This window comes from Pseudophryne corroboree, chromosome 8, assembly GCF_028390025.1.
Source record: "Pseudophryne corroboree isolate aPseCor3 chromosome 8, aPseCor3.hap2, whole genome shotgun sequence".
NCBI lineage: Eukaryota > Metazoa > Chordata > Amphibia > Anura > Myobatrachidae > Pseudophryne > Pseudophryne corroboree.
In genome coordinates, this window is record NC_086451.1 from 456,568,027 (window position 1) to 456,588,975 (window position 20,949).

The 20,949-nt window shown below is 39.6% G+C and overlaps 32 non-coding genes across 32 annotated transcripts; all 32 read left to right on the forward strand.

Annotated features, from left to right (window-relative positions):
* Positions 1–475: 475 nt before the first annotated feature.
* On the forward strand, positions 476–547 carry TRNAE-CUC (transfer RNA glutamic acid (anticodon CUC)). Its single transcript has one exon. It is a non-coding gene; the product is annotated as a tRNA-Glu (tRNA).
* Positions 548–1,074: 527 nt separating this feature from the next.
* Positions 1,075–1,146, forward strand: TRNAE-CUC (transfer RNA glutamic acid (anticodon CUC)). Its single transcript has one exon. It is a non-coding gene; the product is annotated as a tRNA-Glu (tRNA).
* Positions 1,147–1,671: 525 nt separating this feature from the next.
* TRNAE-CUC (transfer RNA glutamic acid (anticodon CUC)) lies at positions 1,672–1,743 on the forward strand. Its single transcript has one exon. It is a non-coding gene; the product is annotated as a tRNA-Glu (tRNA).
* A 526-nt stretch (positions 1,744–2,269) lies between these two features.
* On the forward strand, positions 2,270–2,341 carry TRNAE-CUC (transfer RNA glutamic acid (anticodon CUC)). The gene has a single exon. It is a non-coding gene; the product is annotated as a tRNA-Glu (tRNA).
* A 527-nt stretch (positions 2,342–2,868) lies between these two features.
* TRNAE-CUC (transfer RNA glutamic acid (anticodon CUC)) lies at positions 2,869–2,940 on the forward strand. Its single transcript has one exon. It is a non-coding gene; the product is annotated as a tRNA-Glu (tRNA).
* Positions 2,941–3,467: 527 nt separating this feature from the next.
* Positions 3,468–3,539, forward strand: TRNAE-CUC (transfer RNA glutamic acid (anticodon CUC)). Its single transcript has one exon. It is a non-coding gene; the product is annotated as a tRNA-Glu (tRNA).
* Positions 3,540–4,271: 732 nt separating this feature from the next.
* TRNAE-CUC (transfer RNA glutamic acid (anticodon CUC)) lies at positions 4,272–4,343 on the forward strand. The gene has a single exon. It is a non-coding gene; the product is annotated as a tRNA-Glu (tRNA).
* Positions 4,344–4,870: 527 nt separating this feature from the next.
* TRNAE-CUC (transfer RNA glutamic acid (anticodon CUC)) lies at positions 4,871–4,942 on the forward strand. Its single transcript has one exon. It is a non-coding gene; the product is annotated as a tRNA-Glu (tRNA).
* A 525-nt stretch (positions 4,943–5,467) lies between these two features.
* Positions 5,468–5,539, forward strand: TRNAE-CUC (transfer RNA glutamic acid (anticodon CUC)). Its single transcript has one exon. It is a non-coding gene; the product is annotated as a tRNA-Glu (tRNA).
* Positions 5,540–6,066: 527 nt separating this feature from the next.
* TRNAE-CUC (transfer RNA glutamic acid (anticodon CUC)) lies at positions 6,067–6,138 on the forward strand. Its single transcript has one exon. It is a non-coding gene; the product is annotated as a tRNA-Glu (tRNA).
* A 527-nt stretch (positions 6,139–6,665) lies between these two features.
* TRNAE-CUC (transfer RNA glutamic acid (anticodon CUC)) lies at positions 6,666–6,737 on the forward strand. The gene has a single exon. It is a non-coding gene; the product is annotated as a tRNA-Glu (tRNA).
* Positions 6,738–7,264: 527 nt separating this feature from the next.
* Positions 7,265–7,336, forward strand: TRNAE-CUC (transfer RNA glutamic acid (anticodon CUC)). Its single transcript has one exon. It is a non-coding gene; the product is annotated as a tRNA-Glu (tRNA).
* Positions 7,337–7,863: 527 nt separating this feature from the next.
* On the forward strand, positions 7,864–7,935 carry TRNAE-CUC (transfer RNA glutamic acid (anticodon CUC)). The gene has a single exon. It is a non-coding gene; the product is annotated as a tRNA-Glu (tRNA).
* Positions 7,936–8,462: 527 nt separating this feature from the next.
* Positions 8,463–8,534, forward strand: TRNAE-CUC (transfer RNA glutamic acid (anticodon CUC)). Its single transcript has one exon. It is a non-coding gene; the product is annotated as a tRNA-Glu (tRNA).
* A 527-nt stretch (positions 8,535–9,061) lies between these two features.
* Positions 9,062–9,132, forward strand: TRNAE-CUC (transfer RNA glutamic acid (anticodon CUC)). Its single transcript has one exon. It is a non-coding gene; the product is annotated as a tRNA-Glu (tRNA).
* Positions 9,133–9,659: 527 nt separating this feature from the next.
* Positions 9,660–9,731, forward strand: TRNAE-CUC (transfer RNA glutamic acid (anticodon CUC)). The gene has a single exon. It is a non-coding gene; the product is annotated as a tRNA-Glu (tRNA).
* A 527-nt stretch (positions 9,732–10,258) lies between these two features.
* Positions 10,259–10,330, forward strand: TRNAE-CUC (transfer RNA glutamic acid (anticodon CUC)). The gene has a single exon. It is a non-coding gene; the product is annotated as a tRNA-Glu (tRNA).
* Positions 10,331–10,857: 527 nt separating this feature from the next.
* On the forward strand, positions 10,858–10,929 carry TRNAE-CUC (transfer RNA glutamic acid (anticodon CUC)). The gene has a single exon. It is a non-coding gene; the product is annotated as a tRNA-Glu (tRNA).
* Positions 10,930–11,455: 526 nt separating this feature from the next.
* Positions 11,456–11,527, forward strand: TRNAE-CUC (transfer RNA glutamic acid (anticodon CUC)). Its single transcript has one exon. It is a non-coding gene; the product is annotated as a tRNA-Glu (tRNA).
* A 527-nt stretch (positions 11,528–12,054) lies between these two features.
* Positions 12,055–12,126, forward strand: TRNAE-CUC (transfer RNA glutamic acid (anticodon CUC)). Its single transcript has one exon. It is a non-coding gene; the product is annotated as a tRNA-Glu (tRNA).
* Positions 12,127–12,653: 527 nt separating this feature from the next.
* On the forward strand, positions 12,654–12,725 carry TRNAE-CUC (transfer RNA glutamic acid (anticodon CUC)). The gene has a single exon. It is a non-coding gene; the product is annotated as a tRNA-Glu (tRNA).
* Positions 12,726–13,252: 527 nt separating this feature from the next.
* Positions 13,253–13,324, forward strand: TRNAE-CUC (transfer RNA glutamic acid (anticodon CUC)). Its single transcript has one exon. It is a non-coding gene; the product is annotated as a tRNA-Glu (tRNA).
* Positions 13,325–13,851: 527 nt separating this feature from the next.
* Positions 13,852–13,923, forward strand: TRNAE-CUC (transfer RNA glutamic acid (anticodon CUC)). The gene has a single exon. It is a non-coding gene; the product is annotated as a tRNA-Glu (tRNA).
* Positions 13,924–14,448: 525 nt separating this feature from the next.
* On the forward strand, positions 14,449–14,520 carry TRNAE-CUC (transfer RNA glutamic acid (anticodon CUC)). Its single transcript has one exon. It is a non-coding gene; the product is annotated as a tRNA-Glu (tRNA).
* Positions 14,521–15,046: 526 nt separating this feature from the next.
* On the forward strand, positions 15,047–15,118 carry TRNAE-CUC (transfer RNA glutamic acid (anticodon CUC)). The gene has a single exon. It is a non-coding gene; the product is annotated as a tRNA-Glu (tRNA).
* Positions 15,119–15,645: 527 nt separating this feature from the next.
* Positions 15,646–15,717, forward strand: TRNAE-CUC (transfer RNA glutamic acid (anticodon CUC)). The gene has a single exon. It is a non-coding gene; the product is annotated as a tRNA-Glu (tRNA).
* Positions 15,718–16,244: 527 nt separating this feature from the next.
* Positions 16,245–16,316, forward strand: TRNAE-CUC (transfer RNA glutamic acid (anticodon CUC)). The gene has a single exon. It is a non-coding gene; the product is annotated as a tRNA-Glu (tRNA).
* Positions 16,317–16,843: 527 nt separating this feature from the next.
* On the forward strand, positions 16,844–16,915 carry TRNAE-CUC (transfer RNA glutamic acid (anticodon CUC)). Its single transcript has one exon. It is a non-coding gene; the product is annotated as a tRNA-Glu (tRNA).
* A 1,124-nt stretch (positions 16,916–18,039) lies between these two features.
* On the forward strand, positions 18,040–18,111 carry TRNAE-CUC (transfer RNA glutamic acid (anticodon CUC)). Its single transcript has one exon. It is a non-coding gene; the product is annotated as a tRNA-Glu (tRNA).
* A 1,125-nt stretch (positions 18,112–19,236) lies between these two features.
* Positions 19,237–19,307, forward strand: TRNAE-CUC (transfer RNA glutamic acid (anticodon CUC)). The gene has a single exon. It is a non-coding gene; the product is annotated as a tRNA-Glu (tRNA).
* Positions 19,308–19,834: 527 nt separating this feature from the next.
* Positions 19,835–19,906, forward strand: TRNAE-CUC (transfer RNA glutamic acid (anticodon CUC)). The gene has a single exon. It is a non-coding gene; the product is annotated as a tRNA-Glu (tRNA).
* A 527-nt stretch (positions 19,907–20,433) lies between these two features.
* Positions 20,434–20,505, forward strand: TRNAE-CUC (transfer RNA glutamic acid (anticodon CUC)). The gene has a single exon. It is a non-coding gene; the product is annotated as a tRNA-Glu (tRNA).
* Positions 20,506–20,949: the final 444 nt, after the last annotated feature.

Below are 20,949 nucleotides of genomic sequence, written 5' to 3' on the forward strand. Positions count from 1 at the left end.
AAAATCTTACACTTCAAAGCATCATTTCTCATATGAAATCGTCTTTAATTAGACTTGAGAAGCTGTGAGTGGTCAAAACAGATCATGGTAATTGATAACAAAGGGTGAGATGTCTTTCTAAATGAATTTTTGCTACTAAAAGACTTGTGCTCTTGTAGAAAAGAGAATTTTGTCAGAACTATTCAGGCCATGTTTGATATCTGAATCATCAATGTCTTCTTTCGCACCAGTACAATTTATAATGGAGCCAGGAACTCTCAACATCTAGCTCCTCAAAATCATCTTTTTTTGGTGCCAGTACTATACATCAAGGAGGCAAAACTGCTGTGTGGTAAACTTGAAAATTGGTATACATGACCAATCTTCCTCTCCTTTCTTGTAAAACTGATTCCTAGTAGCCCTTTTCCTCATATTCCATTGCACTTCATTCAGAGAACTTCCTTTTCTATCATGGAGTGTTCACCTACTTCATCACTCCCTGGTGGTCTAGTGGTTAGGATTCGGCGCTCTCACCGCCGCGGCCCGGGTTCGATTCCCGGTCAGGGAAAGCGAGGTCTTCTGACTGTTTTTGACAAAAACACAGATTTATCAAACGTAAAAAAATCTTACACTTCAGAGCATCATTTCTCATATGAAATCGTCTTTAATTAGACTTGAGAAGCTGTGAGTGGTCAAAACAGATCATGGAAATTGATAACAAAGGGTGAGATGTCTTTCTAAATGAATTTTTGCTACTAAAAGACTTGTGCTCTTGTAGAAAAGAGAATTTTGTCAGAACTATTCAGGCCATGTTTGATATCTGAATCATCAATGTCTTCTTTCGCACCAGTACAATTTATAATGGAGCCAGGAACTCTCAACATCTAGCTCCTCAAAATCATCTTTTTTTGGTGCCAGTACTATACATCAAGGAGGCAAAACTGCTGTGTGGTAAACTTGAAAATTGCTATACATGATCAATCTTCCTCTCCTTTCTTGTAAAACTGATTCCTAGTAGCCCTTTTCCTCATATTCCATTGCACTTCATACAGAGAACTTCCTTTTCTATCATGGAGTGTTCAACTACTTCATCACTCCCTGGTGGTCTAGAGGTTAGGATTCGGCGCTCTCACCGCCGCGGCCCGGGTTCGATTCCCGGTCAGGGAAAGGGAGGTCTTCTGACTGTTTGACGAAAACACAGATTTATCAAACGTAAAAAAATCTTACACTTCAGAGCATCATTTCTCATATGAAATCGTCTTTAAGTAGACTTGAGAAGCTGTGAGTGGTCAAAACAGATCATGGAAATTGATAACAAAGGGTGAGATGTCTTTCTAAATGAATTTTTGCTACTAAAAGACTTGTGCTCTTGTAGAAAAGAGAATTTTGTCAGAACTATTCAGGCCATGTTTGATATCTGAATCATCAATGTCTTCTTTCGCACCAGTACAATTTATAATGGAGCCAGGAACTCTCAACATCTAGCTCCTCAAAATCATCTTTTTTTGGTGCCAGTACTATACATCAAGGAGGCAAAACTGCTGTGTGGTAAACTTGAAAATTGCTATACATGACCAATCTTCCTCTTCTTTCTTGTAAAACTGATTCCTAGTAGCCCTTTTCCTCATATTCCATTGCACTTCATTCAGAGAACTTCCTTTTCTATCATGGAGTGTTCACCTACTTCATCACTCCCTGGTGGTCTAGTGGTTAGGATTCGGCGCTCTCACCGCCGCGGCCCGTGTTCGATTCCCGGTCAGGGAAAGGGAGGTCTTCTGACTGTTTTTGACGAAAACACAGATTTATCAAAGTAAAAAAATCTTACACTTCAGAGCATCATTTCTCATATGAAATCGTCTTTAAGTAGACTTGAGAAGCTGTGAGTGGTCAAAACAGATCATGGAAATTGATAACAAAGGGTGAGATGTCTTTCTAAATGAATTTTTGCTACTAAAAGACTTGTGCTCTTGTAGAAAAGAGAATTTTGTCAGAACTATTCAGGCCATGTTTGATATCTGAATCATCAATGTCTTCTTTCGCACCAGTACAATTTATAATGGAGCCAGGAACTCTCAACATCTAGCTCCTCAAAATCATCTTTTTTTGGTGCCAGTACTATACATCAAGGAGGCAAAACTGCTGTGTGGTAAACTTGAAAATTGCTATACATGACCAATCTTCCTCTCCTTTCTTGTAAAACTGATTCCTAGTAGCCCTTTTCCTCATATTCCATTGCACTTCATTCAGAGAACTTCCTTTTCTATCATGGAGTGTTCACCTACTTCATCACTCCCTGGTGGTCTAGTGGTTAGGATTCGGCGCTCTCACTGCCGCGGCCCGGGTTCGATTCCCGGTCAGGGAAAGGGAGGTCTTCTGACTGTTTTTGACGAAAACACAGATTTATCAAACGTAAAAAAATCTTACACTTTAGAGCATCATTTCTCATATGAAATCGTCTTTAAGTAGACTTGAGAAGCTGTGAGTGGTCAAAACAGATCATGGAAATTGATAACAAAGGGTGAGATGTCTTTCTAAATGAATTTTTGCTACTAAAAGACTTGTGCTCTTGTAGAAAAGAGAATTTTGTCAGAACTATTCAGGCCATGTTTGATATCTGAATCATCAATGTCTTCTTTCGCACCAGTACAATTTATAATGGAGCCAGGAACTCTCAACATCTAGCTCCTCAAAATCATCTTTTTTTGGTGCCAGTACTATACATCAAGGAGGCAAAACTGCTGTGTGGTAAACTTGAAAATTGGTATACATGACCAATCTTCCTCTCCTTTCTTGTAAAACTGATTCCTAGTAGCCCTTTTCCTCATATTCCATTGCACTTCATTCAGAGAACTTCCTTTTCTATCATGGAGTGTTCACCTACTTCATCACTCCCTGGTGGTCTAGTGGTTAGGATTCGGCGCTCTCACCGCCGCGGCCCGGGTTCGATTCCCGGTCAGGAAAAGGGAGGTATTCTGACTGTTTTTGACAAAAACACAGACTTATCAAACGTAAAAAAATCTTACACTTCTAAGCATCATTTCTCATATGAAATCGTCTTTAATTAGACTTGAGAAGCTGTGAGTGGTCAAAACAGATCATGGAAATTGATAACAAAGGGTGAGATGTCTTTCTAAATGAATTTTTGCTACTAAAAGACTTGTGCTCTTGTAGAAAAGAGAATTTTGTCAGAACTATTCAGGCCATGTTTGATATCTGAATCATCAATGTCTTCTTTCGCACCAGTACAATTTATAATGGAGCCAGGAACTCTCAACATCTAGCTCCTCAAAATCATCTTTTTTTGGTGCCAGTACTATACATCAAGGAGGCAAAACTGCTGTGTGGTAAACTTGAAAATTGCTATACATGACCAATCTTCCTCTCCTTTCTTGTAAAACTGATTCCTAGTAGCCCTTTTCCTCATATTCCATTGCACTTCATTCAGAGAACTTCCTTTTCTATCATGGAGTGTTCACCTACTTCATCACTCCCTGGTGGTCTAGTGGTTAGGATTCGGCGCTCTCACTGCCGCGGCCCGGGTTCGATTCCCGGTCAGGGAAAGGGAGGTCTTCTGACTGTTTTTGACGAAAACACAGATTTATCAAACGTAAAAAAATCTTACACTTCAGAGCATCATTTCTCATATGAAATCGTCTTTAAGTAGACTTGAGAAGCTGTGAGTGGTCAAAACAGATCATGGTGGTCTAGTGGTTAGGATTCGGCGCTCTCACCGCCGCGGACCGGGTTCGATTCCCGGTCAGGAAAAGGGAGGTCTTCTGACTGTTTTTGACGAAAACACAGATTTATCAAACGTAAAAAAATCTTACACTTCAGAGCATCATTTCTCATATGAATTCGTCTTTAAGTAGACTTGAGAAGCTGTGAGTGGTCAAAACAGATCATGGAAATTGATAACAAAGGGTGAGATGTCTTTCTAAATGAATTTTTGCTACTAAAAGACTTGTGCTCTTGTAGAAAAGAGAATTTTGTCAGAACTATTCAGGCCATGTTTGATATCTGAATCATCAATGTCTTCTTTCGCACCAGTACAATTTATAATGGAGCCAGGAACTCTCAACATCTAGCTCCTCAAAATCATCTTTTTTTGGTGCCAGTACTATACATCAAGGAGGCAAAACTGCTGTGTGGTAAACTTGAAAATTGCTATACATGACCAATCTTCCTCTTCTTTCTTGTAAAACTGATTCCTAGTAGCCCTTTTCCTCATATTCCATTGCACTTCATTCAGAGAACTTCCTTTTCTATCATGGAGTGTTCACCTACTTCATCACTCCCTGGTGGTCTAGTGGTTAGGATTCGGCGCTCTCATCGCCGCGGCCCGGGTTCGATTGCCGGTCAGGGAAAGGGAGGTCTTCTGACTGTTTTTGACAAAAACACAGACTTATCAAACGTAAAAAAATCTTACACTTCAAAGCATCATTTCTCATATGAAATCGTCTTTAATTAGACTTGAGAAGCTGTGAGTGGTCAAAACAGATCATGGTAATTGATAACAAAGGGTGAGATGTCTTTCTAAATGAATTTTTGCTACTAAAAGACTTGTGCTCTTGTAGAAAAGAGAATTTTGTCAGAACTATTCAGGCCATGTTTGATATCTGAATCATCAATGTCTTCTTTCGCACCAGTACAATTTATAATGGAGCCAGGAACTCTCAACATCTAGCTCCTCAAAATCATCTTTTTTTGGTGCCAGTACTATACATCAAGGAGGCAAAATTGCTGTGTGGTAAACTTGAAAATTGCTATACATGACCAATCTTCCTCTCCTTTCTTGTAAAACTGATTCCTAGTAGCCCTTTTCCTCATATTCCATTGCACTTCATTCAGAGAACTTCCTTTTCTATCATGGAGTGTTCACCTACTTCATCACTCCCTGGTGGTCTAGTGGTTAGGATTCGGCGCTCTCACCGCCGCGGCCCGGGTTCGATTCCCGGTCAGGAAAAGGGAGGTATTCTGACTGTTTTTGACAAAAACACAGACTTACCAAACGTAAAAAAATCTTACACTTCAAAGCATCATTTCTCATATGAAATCGTCTTTAATTAGACTTGAGAAGCTGTGAGTGGTCAAAACAGATCATGGAAATTGATAACAAAGGGTGAGATGTCTTTCTAAATGAATTTTTGCTACTAAAAGACTTGTGCTCTTGTAGAAAAGAGAATTTTGGCAGAACTATTCAGGCCATGTTTGATATCTGAATCATCAGTCTTCTTTCGCACCAGTACAATTTATAATGGAGCCAGGAACTCTCAACATCTAGCTCCTCAAAATCATCTTTTTTTGGTGCCAGTACTATACATCAAGGAGGCAAAACTGCTGTGTGGTAAACTTGAAAATTGCTATACATGACCAATCTTCCTCTCCTTTCTTGTAAAACTGATTCCTAGTAGCCCTTTTCCTCATATTCCATTGCACTTCATTCAGAGAACTTCCTTTTCTATCATGGAGTGTTCACCTACTTCATCACTCCCTGGTGGTCTAGTGGTTAGGATTCGGCGCTCTCACCGCCGCGGCCTGGGTTCGATTCCCAGTGAGGGAAAGCGAGGTCTTCTGACTGTTTTTGACAAAAACACAGATTTATCAAACGTAAAAAAATCTTACACTTCAGAGCATCATTTCTCATATGAAATCGTCTTTAAGTAGACTTGAGAAGCTGTGAGTGGTCAAAACAGATCATGGAAATTGATAACAAAGGGTGAGATGTCTTTCTAAATGAATTTTTGCTACTAAAAGACTTGTGCTCTTGTAGAAAAGAGAATTTTGTCAGAACTATTCAGGCCATGTTTGATATCTGAATCATCAATGTCTTCTTTCGCACCAGTACAATTTATAATGGAGCCAGGAACTCTCAACATCTAGCTCCTCAAAATCATCTTTTTTTGGTGCCAGTACTATACATCAAGGAGGCAAAACTGCTGTGTGGTAAACTTGAAAATTGCTATACATGACCAATCTTCCTCTCCTTTCTTGTAAAACTGATTCCTAGTAGCCCTTTTCCTCATATTCCATTGCACTTCATTCAGAGAACTTCCTTTTCTATCATGGAGTGTTCACCTACTTCATCACTCCCTGGTGGTCTAGTGGTTAGGATTCGGCGCTCTCACCGCCGCGGCCCGGGTTCGATTCCCGGTCAGGGAAAGGGAGGTCTTCTGACTGTTTTTGACAAAAACACAGACTTATCAAACGTAAAAAAATCTTACACTTCAAAGCATCATTTCTCATATGAAATCGTCTTTAATTAGACTTGAGAAGCTGTGAGTGGTCAAAACAGATCATGGTAATTGATAACAAAGGGTGAGATGTCTTTCTAAATGAATTTTTGCTACTAAAAGACTTGTGCTCTTGTAGAAAAGAGAATTTTGTCAGAACTATTCAGGCCATGTTTGATATCTGAATCATCAATGTCTTCTTTCGCACCAGTACAATTTATAATGGAGCCAGGAACTCTCAACATCTAGCTCCTCAAAATCATCTTTTTTTGGTGCCAGTACTATACATCAAGGAGGCAAAATTGCTGTGTGGTAAACTTGAAAATTGCTATACATGACCAATCTTCCTCTCCTTTCTTGTAAAACTGATTCCTAGTAGCCCTTTTCCTCATATTCCATTGCACTTCATTCAGAGAACTTCCTTTTCTATCATGGAGTGTTCACCTACTTCATCACTCCCTGGTGGTCTAGTGGTTAGGATTCGGCGCTCTCACCGCCGCGGCCCGGGTTCGATTCCCGGTCAGGAAAAGGGAGGTATTCTGACTGTTTTTGACAAAAACACAGACTTACCAAACGTAAAAAAATCTTACACTTCAAAGCATCATTTCTCATATGAAATCGTCTTTAATTAGACTTGAGAAGCTGTGAGTGGTCAAAACAGATCATGGAAATTGATAACAAAGGGTGAGATGTCTTTCTAAATGAATTTTTGCTACTAAAAGACTTGTGCTCTTGTAGAAAAGAGAATTTTGGCAGAACTATTCAGGCCATGTTTGATATCTGAATCATCAATGTCTTCTTTCGCACCAGTACAATTTATAATGGAGCCAGGAACTCTCAACATCTAGCTCCTCAAAATCATCTTTTTTTGGTGCCAGTACTATACATCAAGGAGGCAAAACTGCTGTGTGGTAAACTTGAAAATTGCTATACATGACCAATCTTCCTCTCCTTTCTTGTAAAACTGATTCCTAGTAGCCCTTTTCCTCATATTCCATTGCACTTCATTCAGAGAACTTCCTTTTCTATCATGGAGTGTTCACCTACTTCATCACTCCGTGGTGGTCTAGTGGTTAGGATTCGGCGCTCTCACCGCCGCGGCCTGGGTTCGATTCCCAGTGAGGGAAAGCGAGGTCTTCTGACTGTTTTTGACAAAAACACAGATTTATCAAACGTAAAAAAATCTTACACTTCAGAGCATCATTTCTCATATGAAATCGTCTTTAAGTAGACTTGAGAAGCTGTGAGTGGTCAAAACAGATCATGGAAATTGATAACAAAGGGTGAGATGTCTTTCTAAATGAATTTTTGCTACTAAAAGACTTGTGCTCTTGTAGAAAAGAGAATTTTGTCAGAACTATTCAGGCCATGTTTGATATCTGAATCATCAATGTCTTCTTTCGCACCAGTACAATTTATAATGGAGCCAGGAACTCTCAACATCTAGCTCCTCAAAATCATCTTTTTTTGGTGCCAGTACTATACATCAAGGAGGCAAAACTGCTGTGTGGTAAACTTGAAAATTGCTATACATGACCAATCTTCCTCTCCTTTCTTGTAAAACTGATTCCTAGTAGCCCTTTTCCTCATATTCCATTGCACTTCATACAGAGAACTTCCTTTTCTATCATGGAGTGTTCACCTACTTCATCACTCCCTGGTGGTCTAGTGGTTAGGATTCGGCGCTCTCACCGCCGCGGCCGGGGTTCGATTCCCGGTCAGGGAAAGGGAGGTCTTCTGACTGTTTTTGACAAAAACACAGACTTATCAAACGTAAAAAAATCTTACACTTCAAAGCATCATTTCTCATATGAAATCGTCTTTAATTAGACTTGAGAAGCTGTGAGTGGTCAAAACAGATCATGGTAATTGATAACAAAGGGTGAGATGTCTTTCTAAATGAATTTTTGCTACTAAAAGACTTGTGCTCTTGTAGAAAAGAGAATTTTGTCAGAACTATTCAGGCCATGTTTGATATCTGAATCATCAATGTCTTCTTTCGCACCAGTACAATTTATAATGGAGCCAGGAACTCTCAACATCTAGCTCCTCAAAATCATCTTTTTTTGGTGCCAGTACTATACATCAAGGAGGCAAAACTGCTGTGTGGTAAACTTGAAAATTGCTATACATGATCAATCTTCCTCTCCTTTCTTGTAAAACTGATTCCTAGTAGCCCTTTTCCTCATATTCCATTGCACTTCATTCAGAGAACTTCCTTTTCTATCATGGAGTGTTCACCTACTTCATCACTCCCTGGTGGTCTAGTGGTTAGGATTCGGCGCTCTCACCGCCGCGGCCCGGGTTCGATTCCCGGTCAGGGAAAGCGAGGTCTTCTGACTGTTTTTGACAAAAACACAGACTTATCAAACGTAAAAAAATCTTACACTTCAAAGCATCATTTCTCATATGAAATCGTCTTTAATTAGACTTGAGAAGCTGTGAGTGGTCAAAACAGATCATGGAAATTGATAACAAAGGGTGAGATGTCTTTCTAAATGAATTTTTGCTACTAAAAGACTTGTGCTCTTGTAGAAAAGAGAATTTTGTCAGAACTATTCAGGCCATGTTTGATATCTGAATCATCAATGTCTTCTTTCGCACCAGTACAATTTATAATGGAGCCAGGAACTCTCAACATCTAGCTCCTCAAAATCATCTTTTTTTGGTGCCAGTACTATACATCAAGGAGGCAAAACTGCTGTGTGGTAAACTTGAAAATTGCTATACATGACCAATCTTCCTCTCCTTTCTTGTAAAACTGATTCCTAGTAGCCCTTTTCCTCATATTCCATTGCACTTCATTCAGAGAACTTCCTTTTCTATCATGGAGTGTTCACCTACTTCATCACTCCCTGGTGGTCTAGTGGTTAGATTCGGCGCTCTCACCGCCGCGGCCCGGGTTCGATTCCCGGTCAGGGAAAGGGAGGTATTCTGACTGTTTTTGACAAAAACACAGACTTATCAAACGTAAAAAAATCTTACACTTCAAAGCATCATTTCTCATATGAAATCGTCTTTAATTAGACTTGAGAAGCTGTGAGTGGTCAAAACAGATCATGGAAATTGATAACAAAGGGTGAGATGTCTTTCTAAATGAATTTTTGCTACTAAAAGACTTGTGCTCTTGTAGAAAAGAGAATTTTGTCAGAACTATTCAGGCCATGTTTGATATCTGAATCATCAATGTCTTCTTTCGCACCAGTACAATTTATAATGGAGCCAGGAACTCTCAACATCTAGCTCCTCAAAATCATCTTTTTTTGGTGCCAGTACTATACATCAAGGAGGCAAAACTGCTGTGTGGTAAACTTGAAAATTGCTATACATGATCAATCTTCCTCTCCTTTCTTGTAAAACTGATTCCTAGTAGCCCTTTTCCTCATATTCCATTGCACTTCATTCAGAGAACTTCCTTTTCTATCATGGAGTGTTCACCTACTTCATCACTCCCTGGTGGTCTAGAGGTTAGGATTCGGCGCTCTCACCGCTGCGGCCCGGGTTCGATTCCCGGTCAGGGAAAGGGAGGTCTTCTGACTGTTTTTGACGAAAACACAGATTTATCAAACGTAAAAAAATCTTACACTTCAGAGCATCATTTCTCATATGAAATCGTCTTTAAGTAGACTTGAGAAGCTGTGAGTGGTCAAAACAGATCATGGAAATTGATAACAAAGGGTGAGATGTCTTTCTAAATGAATTTTTGCTACTAAAAGACTTGTGCTCTTGTAGAAAAGAGAATTTTGTCAGAACTATTCAGGCCATGTTTGATATCTGAATCATCAATGTCTTCTTTCGCACCAGTACAATTTATAATGGAGCCAGGAACTCTCAACATCTAGCTCCTCAAAATCATCTTTTTTTGGTGCCAGTACTATACATCAAGGAGGCAAAACTGCTGTGTGGTAAACTTGAAAATTGCTATACATGACCAATCTTCCTCTTCTTTCTTGTAAAACTGATTCCTAGTAGCCCTTTTCCTCATATTCCATTGCACTTCATTCAGAGAACTTCCTTTTCTATCATGGAGTGTTCACCTACTTCATCACTCCCTGGTGGTCTAGTGGTTAGGATTCGGCGCTCTCACCGCCGCGGCCCGGGTTCGATTTCCGGTCAGGGAAAGCGAGGTCTTCTGACTGTTTTTGACAAAAACACAGACTTATCAAACGTAAAAAAATCTTACACTTCAGAGCATCATTTCTCATATGAAATCGTCTTTAAGTAGACTTGAGAAGCTGTGAGTGGTCAAAACAGATCATGGAAATTGATAACAAAGGGTGAGATGTCTTTCTAAATGAATTTTTGCTACTAAAAGACTTGTGCTCTTGTAGAAAAGAGAATTTTGTCAGAACTATTCAGGCCATGTTTGATATCTGAATCATCAATGTCTTCTTTCGCACCAGTACAATTTATAATGGAGCCAGGAACTCTCAACATCTAGCTCCTCAAAATCATCTTTTTTTGGTGCCAGTACTATACATCAAGGAGGCAAAACTGCTGTGTGGTAAACTTGAAAATTGCTATACATGATCAATCTTCCTCTCCTTTCTTGTAAAACTGATTCCTAGTAGCCCTTTTCCTCATATTCCATTGCACTTCATTCAGAGAACTTCCTTTTCTATCATGGAGTGTTCACCTACTTCATCACTCCCTGGTGGTCTAGTGGTTAGGATTCGGCGCTCTCACCGCCGCGGCCCGTGTTCGATTCCCGGTCAGGGAAAGGGAGGTCTTCTGACTGTTTTTGACGAAAACACAGATTTATCAAAGTAAAAAAATCTTACACTTCAGAGCATCATTTCTCATATGAAATCGTCTTTAAGTAGACTTGAGAAGCTGTGAGTGGTCAAAACAGATCATGGAAATTGATAACAAAGGGTGAGATGTCTTTCTAAATGAATTTTTGCTACTAAAAGACTTGTGCTCTTGTAGAAAAGAGAATTTTGTCAGAACTATTCAGGCCATGTTTGATATCTGAATCATCAATGTCTTCTTTCGCACCAGTACAATTTATAATGGAGCCAGGAACTCTCAACATCTAGCTCCTCAAAATCATCTTTTTTTGGTGCCAGTACTATACATCAAGGAGGCAAAACTGCTGTGTGGTAAACTTGAAAATTGCTATACATGACCAATCTTCCTCTTCTTTCTTGTAAAACTGATTCCTAGTAGCCCTTTTCCTCATATTCCATTGCACTTCATTCAGAGAACTTCCTTTTCTATCATGGAGTGTTCACCTACTTCATCACTCCCTGGTGGTCTAGTGGTTAGGATTCGGCGCTCTCACCGCCGCGGCCCGGGTTCGATTTCCGGTCAGGGAAAGCGAGGTCTTCTGACTGTTTTTGACAAAAACACAGACTTATCAAACGTAAAAAAATCTTACACTTCAGAGCATCATTTCTCATATGAAATCGTCTTTAAGTAGACTTGAGAAGCTGTGAGTGGTCAAAACAGATCATGGAAATTGATAACAAAGGGTGAGATGTCTTTCTAAATGAATTTTTGCTACTAAAAGACTTGTGCTCTTGTAGAAAAGAGAATTTTGTCAGAACTATTCAGGCCATGTTTGATATCTGAATCATCAATGTCTTCTTTCGCACCAGTACAATTTATAATGGAGCCAGGAACTCTCAACATCTAGCTCCTCAAAATCATCTTTTTTTGGTGCCAGTACTATACATCAAGGAGGCAAAACTGCTGTGTGGTAAACTTGAAAATTGCTATACATGACCAATCTTCCTCTCCTTTCTTGTAAAACTGATTCCTAGTAGCCCTTTTCCTCATATTCCATTGCACTTCATTCAGAGAACTTCCTTTTCTATCATGGAGTGTTCACCTACTTCATCACTCCCTGGTGGTCTAGTGGTTAGGATTCGGCGCTCTCACTGCCGCGGCCCGGGTTCGATTCCCGGTCAGGGAAAGGGAGGTCTTCTGACTGTTTTTGACGAAAACACAGATTTATCAAACGTAAAAAAATCTTACACTTCAGAGCATCATTTCTCATATGAAATCGTCTTTAAGTAGACTTGAGAAGCTGTGAGTGGTCAAAACAGATCATGGAAATTGATAACAAAGGGTGAGATGTCTTTCTAAATGAATTTTTGCTACTAAAAGACTTGTGCTCTTGTAGAAAAGAGAATTTTGTCAGAACTATTCAGGCCATGTTTGATATCTGAATCATCAATGTCTTCTTTCGCACCAGTACAATTTATAATGGAGCCAGGAACTCTCAACATCTAGCTCCTCAAAATCATCTTTTTTTGGTGCCAGTACTATACATCAAGGAGGCAAAACTGCTGTGTGGTAAACTTGAAAATTGCTATACATGACCAATCTTCCTCTTCTTTCTTGTAAAACTGATTCCTAGTAGCCCTTTTCCTCATATTCCATTGCACTTCATTCAGAGAACTTCCTTTTCTATCATGGAGTGTTCACCTACTTCATCACTCCCTGGTGGTCTAGTGGTTAGGATTCGGCGCTCTCACCGCCGCGGCCCGGGTTCGATTGCCGGTCAGGGAAAGGGAGGTCTTCTGACTGTTTTTGACAAAAACACAGACTTATCAAACGTAAAAAAATCTTACACTTCAAAGCATCATTTCTCATATGAAATCGTCTTTAATTAGACTTGAGAAGCTGTGAGTAGTCAAAACAGATCATGGTAATTGATAACAAAGGGTGAGATGTCTTTCTAAATGAATTTTTGCTACTAAAAGACTTGTGCTCTTGTAGAAAAGAGAATTTTGTCAGAACTATTCAGGCCATGTTTGATATCTGAATCATCAATGTCTTCTTTCGCACCAGTACAATTTATAATGGAGCCAGGAACTCTCAACATCTAGCTCCTCAAAATCATCTTTTTTTGGTGCCAGTACTATACATCAAGGAGGCAAAACTGCTGTGTGGTAAACTTGAAAATTGGTATACATGACCAATCTTCCTCTCCTTTCTTGTAAAACTGATTCCTAGTAGCCCTTTTCCTCATATTCCATTGCACTTCATTCAGAGAACTTCCTTTTCTATCATGGAGTGTTCACCTACTTCATCACTCCCTGGTGGTCTAGTGGTTAGGATTCGGCGCTCTCACCGCCGCGGCCCGGGTTCGATTCCCGGTCAGGGAAAGCGAGGTCTTCTGACTGTTTTTGACAAAAACACAGATTTATCAAACGTAAAAAAATCTTACACTTCAGAGCATCATTTCTCATATGAAATCGTCTTTAATTAGACTTGAGAAGCTGTGAGTGGTCAAAACAGATCATGGAAATTGATAACAAAGGGTGAGATGTCTTTCTAAATGAATTTTTGCTACTAAAAGACTTGTGCTCTTGTAGAAAAGAGAATTTTGTCAGAACTATTCAGGCCATGTTTGATATCTGAATCATCAATGTCTTCTTTCGCACCAGTACAATTTATAATGGAGCCAGGAACTCTCAACATCTAGCTCCTCAAAATCATCTTTTTTTGGTGCCAGTACTATACATCAAGGAGGCAAAACTGCTGTGTGGTAAACTTGAAAATTGCTATACATGATCAATCTTCCTCTCCTTTCTTGTAAAACTGATTCCTAGTAGCCCTTTTCCTCATATTCCATTGCACTTCATACAGAGAACTTCCTTTTCTATCATGGAGTGTTCAACTACTTCATCACTCCCTGGTGGTCTAGAGGTTAGGATTCGGCGCTCTCACCGCCGCGGCCCGGGTTCGATTCCCGGTCAGGGAAAGGGAGGTCTTCTGACTGTTTGACGAAAACACAGATTTATCAAACGTAAAAAAATCTTACACTTCAGAGCATCATTTCTCATATGAAATCGTCTTTAAGTAGACTTGAGAAGCTGTGAGTGGTCAAAACAGATCATGGAAATTGATAACAAAGGGTGAGATGTCTTTCTAAATGAATTTTTGCTACTAAAAGACTTGTGCTCTTGTAGAAAAGAGAATTTTGTCAGAACTATTCAGGCCATGTTTGATATCTGAATCATCAATGTCTTCTTTCGCACCAGTACAATTTATAATGGAGCCAGGAACTCTCAACATCTAGCTCCTCAAAATCATCTTTTTTTGGTGCCAGTACTATACATCAAGGAGGCAAAACTGCTGTGTGGTAAACTTGAAAATTGCTATACATGACCAATCTTCCTCTTCTTTCTTGTAAAACTGATTCCTAGTAGCCCTTTTCCTCATATTCCATTGCACTTCATTCAGAGAACTTCCTTTTCTATCATGGAGTGTTCACCTACTTCATCACTCCCTGGTGGTCTAGTGGTTAGGATTCGGCGCTCTCACCGCCGCGGCCCGTGTTCGATTCCCGGTCAGGGAAAGGGAGGTCTTCTGACTGTTTTTGACGAAAACACAGATTTATCAAAGTAAAAAAATCTTACACTTCAGAGCATCATTTCTCATATGAAATCGTCTTTAAGTAGACTTGAGAAGCTGTGAGTGGTCAAAACAGATCATGGAAATTGATAACAAAGGGTGAGATGTCTTTCTAAATGAATTTTTGCTACTAAAAGACTTGTGCTCTTGTAGAAAAGAGAATTTTGTCAGAACTATTCAGGCCATGTTTGATATCTGAATCATCAATGTCTTCTTTCGCACCAGTACAATTTATAATGGAGCCAGGAACTCTCAACATCTAGCTCCTCAAAATCATCTTTTTTTGGTGCCAGTACTATACATCAAGGAGGCAAAACTGCTGTGTGGTAAACTTGAAAATTGCTATACATGACCAATCTTCCTCTCCTTTCTTGTAAAACTGATTCCTAGTAGCCCTTTTCCTCATATTCCATTGCACTTCATTCAGAGAACTTCCTTTTCTATCATGGAGTGTTCACCTACTTCATCACTCCCTGGTGGTCTAGTGGTTAGGATTCGGCGCTCTCACTGCCGCGGCCCGGGTTCGATTCCCGGTCAGGGAAAGGGAGGTCTTCTGACTGTTTTTGACGAAAACACAGATTTATCAAACGTAAAAAAATCTTACACTTTAGAGCATCATTTCTCATATGAAATCGTCTTTAAGTAGACTTGAGAAGCTGTGAGTGGTCAAAACAGATCATGGAAATTGATAACAAAGGGTGAGATGTCTTTCTAAATGAATTTTTGCTACTAAAAGACTTGTGCTCTTGTAGAAAAGAGAATTTTGTCAGAACTATTCAGGCCATGTTTGATATCTGAATCATCAATGTCTTCTTTCGCACCAGTACAATTTATAATGGAGCCAGGAACTCTCAACATCTAGCTCCTCAAAATCATCTTTTTTTGGTGCCAGTACTATACATCAAGGAGGCAAAACTGCTGTGTGGTAAACTTGAAAATTGCTATACATGACCAATCTTCCTCTCCTTTCTTGTAAAACTGATTCCTAGTAGCCCTTTTCCTCATATTCCATTGCACTTCATTCAGAGAACTTCCTTTTCTATCATGGAGTGTTCACCTACTTCATCACTCCCTGGTGGTCTAGTGGTTAGGATTCGGCGCTCTCACTGCCGCGGCCCGGGTTCGATTCCCGGTCAGGGAAAGGGAGGTCTTCTGACTGTTTTTGACGAAAACACAGATTTATCAAACGTAAAAAAATCTTACACTTCAGAGCATCATTTCTCATATGAAATCGTCTTTAAGTAGACTTGAGAAGCTGTGAGTGGTCAAAACAGATCATGGAAATTGATAACAAAGGGTGAGATGTCTTTCTAAATGAATTTTTGCTACTAAAAGACTTGTGCTCTTGTAGAAAAGAGAATTTTGTCAGAACTATTCAGGCCATGTTTGATATCTGAATCATCAATGTCTTCTTTCGCACCAGTACAATTTATAATGGAGCCAGGAACTCTCAACATCTAGCTCCTCAAAATCATCTTTTTTTGGTGCCAGTACTATACATCAAGGAGGCAAAACTGCTGTGTGGTAAACTTGAAAACTGCTATACATGACCAATCTTCCTCTCCTTTCTTGTAAAACTGATTCCTAGTAGCCCTTTTCCTCATATTCCATTGCACTTCATTCAGAGAACTTCCTTTTCTATCATGGAGTGTTCACCTACTTCATCACTCCCTGGTGGTCTAGTGGTTAGGATTCGGCACTCTCACCGCCGCGGCCCGGGTTCGATTCCTGGTCAGGGAAAGGGAGGTATTCTGACTGTTTTTGACAAAAACACAGACTTATCAAACGTAAAAAAATCTTACACTTCAGAGCATCATTTCTCATATGAAATCGTCTTTAATTAGACTTGAGAAGCTGTGAGTGGTCAAAACAGATCATGGAAATTGATAACAAAGGGTGAGATGTCTTTCTAAATGAATTTTTGCTACTAAAAGACTTGTGCTCTTGTAGAAAAGAGAATTTTGTCAGAACTATTCAGGCCATGTTTGATATCTGAATCATCAATGTCTTCTTTCGCACCAGTACAATTTATAATGGAGCCAGGAACTATCAACATCTAGCTCCTCAAAATCATCTTTTTTTGGTGCCAGTACTATACATCAAGGAGGCAAAACTGCTGTGTGGTAAACTTGAAAATTGCTATACATGATCAATCTTCCTCTCCTTTCTTGTAAAACTGATTCCTAGTAGCCCTTTTCCTCATATTCCATTGCACTTCATTCAGAGAACTTCCTTTTCTATCATGGAGTGTTCACCTACTTCATCACTCCCTGGTGGTCTAGTGGTTAGGATTCGGCACTCTCACCGCCGCGGCCCGGGTTCGATTCCCGGTCAGGGAAAGGGAGGTCTTCTGACTGTTTGACGAAAACACAGATTTATCAAACGTAAAAAAATCTTACACTTCAGAGCATCATTTCTCATATGAAATCGTCTTTAAGTAGACTTGAGAAGCTGTGAGTGGTCAAAACAGATCATGGAAATTGATAACAAAGGGTGAGATGTCTTTCTAAATGAATTTTTGCTACTAAAAGACTTGTGCTCTTGTAGAAAAGAGAATTTTGTCAGAACTATTCAGGCCATGTTTGATATCTGAATCATCAATGTCTTCTTTCGCACCAGTACAATTTATAATGGAGCCAGGAACTCTCAACATCTAGCTCCTCAAAATCATCTTTTTTTGGTGCCAGTACTATACATCAAGGAGGCAAAACTGCTGTGTGGTAAACTTGAAAATTGCTATACATGACCAATCTTCCTCTTCTTTCTTGTAAAACTGATTCCTAGTAGCCCTTTTCCTCATATTCCATTGCACTTCATTCAGAGAACTTCCTTTTCTATCATGGAGTGTTCACCTACTTCATCACTCCCTGGTGGTCTAGTGGTTAGGATTCGGCGCTCTAACCGCCGCGGCCCGGGTTCGATTGCCGGTCAGGGAAAGGGATGTCTTCTGACTGTTTTTGACAAAAACACAGACTTATCAAACGTAAAAAAATCTTACACTTCAAAGCATCATTTCTCATATGAAATCGTCTTTAATTAGACTTGAGAAGCTGTGAGTGGTCAAAACAGATCATGGTAATTGATAACAAAGGGTGAGATGTCTTTCTAAATGAATTTTTGCTACTAAAAGACTTGTGCTCTTGTAGAAAAGAGAATTTTGTCAGAACTATTCAGGCCATGTTTGATATCTGAATCATCAATGTCTTCTTTCGCACCAGTACAATTTATAATGGAGCCAGGAACTCTCAACATCTAGCTCCTCAAAATCATCTTTTTTTGGTGCCAGTACTATACATCAAGGAGGCAAAACTGCTGTGTGGTAAACTTGAAAATTGCTATACATGACCAATCTTCCTCTCCTTTCTTGTAAAACTGATTCCTAGTAGCCCTTTTCCTCATATTCCATTGCACTTCATTCAGAGAACTTCCTTTTCTATCATGGAGTGTTCACCTACTTCATCACTCCCTGGTGGTCTAGTGGTTAGGATTCGGCGCTCTCACCGCCGCGGCCCGGGTTCGATTCCCGGTCAGGAAAAGGGAGGTATTCTGACTGTTTTTGACAAAAACACAGACTTATCAAACGTAAAAAAATCTTACACTTCAAAGCATCATTTCTCATATGAAATCGTCTTTAATTAGACTTGAGAAGCTGTGAGTGGTCAAAACAGATCATGGAAATTGATAACAAAGGGTGAGATGTCTTTCTAAATGAATTTTTGCTACTAAAAGACTTGTGCTCTTGTAGAAAAGAGAATTTTGTCAGAACTATTCAGGCCATGTTTGATATCTGAATCATCAATGTCTTCTTTCGCACCAGTACAATTTATAATGGAGCCAGGAACTCTCAACATCTAGCTCCTCAAAATCATCTTTTTTTGGTGCCAGTACTATACATCAAGGAGGCAAAACTGCTGTGTGGTAAACTTGAAAATTGCTATACATGATCAATCTTCCTCTCCTTTCTTGTAAAACTGATTCCTAGTAGCCCTTTTCCTCATATTCCATTGCACTTCATTCAGAGAACTTCCTTTTCTATCATGGAGTGTACACCTACTTCATCACTCCCTGGTGGTCTAGAGGTTAGGATTCGGCGCTCTCACCGCCGCGGCCCGTGTTTGATTCCCGGTCAGGGAAAGGGAGGTCTTCTGACTGTTTTTGACGAAAACACAGATTTATCAAAGTAAAAAAATCTTACACTTCAGAGCATCATTTCTCATATGAAATCGTCTTTAAGTAGACTTGAGAAGCTGTGAGTGTTCAAAACAGATCATGGAAATTGATAACAAAGGGTGAGATGTCTTTCTAAATGAATTTTTGCTACTAAAAGACTTGTGCTCTTGTAGAAAAGAGAATTTTGTCAGAACTATTCAGGCCATGTTTGATATCTGAATCATCAATGTCTTCTTTCGCACCAGTACAATTTATAATGGAGCCAGGAACTCTCAACATCTAGCTCCTCAAAATCATCTTTTTTTGGTGCCAGTACTATACATCAAGGAGGCAAAACTGCTGTGTGGTAAACTTGAAAATTGCTATACATGACCAATCTTCCTCTCCTTTCTTGTAAAACTGATTCCTAGTAGCCCTTTTCCTCATATTCCATTGCACTTCATTCAGAGAACTTCCTTTTCTATCATGGAGTGTTCACCTACATCATCACTCCCTGGTGGTCTAGTGGTTAGATTCGGCGCTCTCACCGCCGCGGCCCGGGTTCGATTCCCGGTCAGGGAAAGGGAGGTCTTCTGACTGTTTTTGACGAAAACACAGATTTATCAAACGTAAAAAAATCTTACACTTCAGAGCATCATTTCTCATATGAAATCGTCTTTAAGTAGACTTGAGAAGCTGTGAGTGGTCAAAACAGATCATGGAAATTGATAACAAAGGGTGAGATGTCTTTCTAAATGAATTTTTGCTACTAAAAGACTTGTGCTCTTGTAGAAAAGAGAATTTTGTCAGAACTATTCAGGCCATGTTTGATAACTGAATCATCAATGTCTTCTTTCGCACCAGTACAATTTATAATGGAGCCAGGAACTCTCAACATCTAGCTCCTCAAAATCATCTTTTTTTGGTGCCAGTACTATACATCAAGGAGGCAAAACTGCTGTGTGGTAAACTTGAAAATTGCTATACATGACCAATCTTCCTCTCCTTTCTTGTAAAACTGATTCCTAGTAGCCCTTTTCCTCATATTCCATTGCACTTCATTCAGAGAACTTCCTTTTCTATCATGGAGTGTTCACCTACTTCATCACTCCCTGGTGGTCTAGTGGTTAGGATTCGGCGCTCTCACTGCCGCGGCCCGGGTTCGATTCCCGGTCAGGGAAAGGGAGGTCTTCTGACTGTTTTTGACGAAAACACAGATTTATCAAACGTAAAAAAATCTTACACTTCAGAGCATCATTTCTCATATGAAATCGTCTTTAAGTAGACTTGAGAAGCTGTGAGTGGTCAAAACACATCATGGAAATTGATAACAAAGGGTGAGATGTCTTTCTAAATGAATTTTTGCTACTAAAAGACTTGTGCTCTTGTAGAAAAGAGAATTTTGTCAGAACTATTCAGGCCATGTTTGATATCTGAATCATCAATGTCTTCTTTCGCACCAGTACAATTTATAATGGAGCCAGGAACTCTCAACATCTAGCTCCTCAAAATCATCTTTTTTTGGTGCCAGTACTATACATCAAGGAGGCAAAACTGCTGTGTGGTAAACTTGAAAACTGCTATACATGACCAATCTTCCTCTCCTTTCTTGTAAAACTGATTCCTAGTAGCCCTTTTCCTCATATTCCATTGCACTTCATTCAGAGAACTTCCTTTTCTATCATGGAGTGTTCACCTACTTCATCACTCCCTGGTGGTCTAGTGGTTAGGATTCGGCACTCTCACCGCCGCGGCCCGGGTTCGATTCCTGGTCAGGGAAAGGGAGGTATTCTGACTGTTTTTGACAAAAACACAGACTTATCAAACGTAAAAAAATCTTACACTTCAAAGCATCATTTCTCATATGAAATCGTCTTTAATTAGACTTGAGAAGCTGTGAGTGGTCAAAACAGATCATGGAAATTGATAACAAAGGGTGAGATGTCTTTCTAAATGAATTTTTGCTACTAAAAGACTTGTGCTCTTGTAGAAAAGAGAATTTTGTCAGAACTATTCAGGCCATGTTTGATATCTGAATCATCAATGTCTTCTTTCGCACCAGTACAATTTATAATGGAGCCAGGAACTCTCAACATCTAGCTCCTCAAAATCATCTTTTTTTGGTGCCAGTACTATACATCAAGGAGGCAAAACTGCTGTGTGGTAAACTTGAAAATTGCTATACATGATCAATCTTCCTCTCCTTTCTTGTAAAACTGATTCC